We start from the raw sequence: 2402 nt of genomic DNA on the forward strand, positions 1-2402 counted from the left end.
TGACGAGCTCACGGTGTCTGTTTTGCAGGTTATCAGAAGAACCATCTTCCAAGGGTCTAACCCCTCGTGGGAAACATCTATCTAACCCCCAGGTTACCAGTAATCTGCCCGGGGTCCGGCTAGTGTTTCTTCACTTAGCATAAAAATTAGAAATCAAAGCATAAACCCCAGTATCAACATCCGGGTTCAACTCCAAAATCTTCTTAACCACCATTTCCCCTATCAAAAACTTTCCATGGTTATAACATCCAGACAAAAGCGCAACCCAAAACGCTAACCCTGGTTCGGTTTTCATCGAGTTTAACTAGATCATAAGCCTCTTCAACGTGCCCCCCACGCGCCAAAAGATCAGCCATACACGCATAATGTTTATCACCCGGCTCAATGTTATATTTATAAACCATATGTTTGAACCATAACCTTCCTTCTTGTACTAACCCTGCATGACTTAACGCTGACATCAACGAAGCAAAAGTTGTATGGTCCGGTTTCGTTTTTGCTTCTAACATGTAATAGAAAACTTTTAGCGCTTCGTTCCCATGCCCGTGTATCCCGTAGCTAGCAATCATCGCGTTCCACATTATTAAATCTTTTTTAACCATTTTATCAAACAGGCAGCGTCCGTAACAAAGTGAACCGCATTTCGAGTATGCATCGATCAACGCTGTACCTAGAATCTGATCAAAAGCTACGGTCTTTATCGCATACCCGTGTAATGATTTAGCTAGTTTTAAAGATACGGTTTGTGAACAAGCTAAAAGTGCACCAACAATGGAAGCCAAATCCGGTTTGAACCCGAAAGTTTGCGTGTTTACTAATAAATCAAACACGTTACCAGCAAGCCCGTTTTGCGCATAACCAGAAATCAAGGCACTGCAAGCAACTATATTCTTGTGATCCATTGTTTTGAATACTCGAGACGCAAGCTCTATGTTACTAGTTTTAGCATACATATCTATTAAACTAGTTTGAACAACAACATCCATTGCAAGAAGACGTCTTCGTATAACATACGCATGAACCGAAAGACCTAACTTTACATTTACAACATTAGCACAAGCCTGAACCAAACCCAATATCACAACTCTATCCCCCACAATATTTTCCATTCGCATAAACCGATACATATCTATCGCTTCCCAACCCCTCCCGCATTGTGCAAACCCCGTAATCATCGTAGTCCACGACACAACGTCTCGTTTAGGCATTTCATCAAACACCTTCAACGCATCATCCATTTCGACAACCTTCGCGTATAAATTCAACACCGAAGACGCGACAAACACGTCGTCCTTATACCCGCACTCGACCGCACGCTTTCGTATCTTTTCTCCCAAATCCAAGTTCATTAAACTTGTGCAGGCTTTTATTGCCAGTGTAAAAGTGGAGCTGTCAGGTTTAATTTCAGTCAAATTAAGTTCATGGTAAAGGCTAATTACTTCATTGGGGCAATTGTTACGAGAGTATGCGGTTATTATGGCGTTCCAAAGGTCCAGTTTTCTGTTGGGCATTTGGTCGAACACCTTGTGGGCATGTTTGATATTACCAGTTCTTGCAAAGGATGATATGAGTTGTGTGGTGTACCTGCTGTTGGTGATGTACCCGGTTATTATCAGTAAAGCATGGATCTTTGAGACAGATGATGCGTGTTTACAACTGAGGAATAAGGATTTGATGTTCTTTTGGTAAAACATTCATGTATGGTTTAATAATATGAATGTTTATGAACCATGAAGTGTACATAACATGTCAACTTGTTTGATGTATTTAAGTGAGCTTGGCAATCAAAACATGATTATTTTTATGTCTGTGTTCGTGTCAATAATCTCATTGTTAAAAATCACTGCCAAGAAGAAAAAAAAACAGTTTTTAGAAATCAATGACAAAAGAAATCATATGACATAATTAAGGCTAATTCACTAAACTATCCTATATACATCATAATCAAACTAATGAAATAATTAATAATCAAGTAAATGCATAACCAATAATACAAATTGAAAATCAAACTTTGAAGCCACTTATTTTTTCATTTTCAAGAGTATAATAAATTTTCTAGTAACTTATTATATGGGAAGGGGTGATGGATAATTGTGTGAGCGTGTAAATTCGTGTTTTCAGTTAACACCTATTTATTTTATCATTTTTAAGAATATAATAAGTCACATTTTCCTTCCTTTTCATCTTATACTAGAAGAAAAAACCCAAAAACTTTCAAATTAAGAGAACTGAAGCTATAAAACCCATTTCTAAACCCAAAGTTATGCTCCGCCCTTGTACATGAGCGAAGCTAGAATAACAAGACTCGAAAGAGAAAAAAGATCATTAACAGATTAAGCAATAACAGGGTAGTTATTCAAATTTAACTAATGTTATTCAATCAAAAGATTACAACAAGAAGT

The 2402-nt window shown here is 37.6% G+C and overlaps 1 pseudogene; it reads right to left on the reverse strand.

Moving 5' to 3' along the window:
- Positions 1 to 239: 239 nt before the first annotated feature.
- On the reverse strand, positions 240 to 1511 carry LOC143604300 (putative pentatricopeptide repeat-containing protein At3g25060, mitochondrial pseudogene; annotated as a pseudogene).
- Positions 1512 to 2402: the final 891 nt, after the last annotated feature.

The sequence above is a fragment of the Bidens hawaiensis genome, unplaced genomic scaffold (assembly GCF_021521415.1).
Source record: "Bidens hawaiensis isolate Kalapana, Puna unplaced genomic scaffold, B.hawaiensis_p1.1 tig00064691_1, whole genome shotgun sequence".
NCBI lineage: Eukaryota > Viridiplantae > Streptophyta > Magnoliopsida > Asterales > Asteraceae > Bidens > Bidens hawaiensis.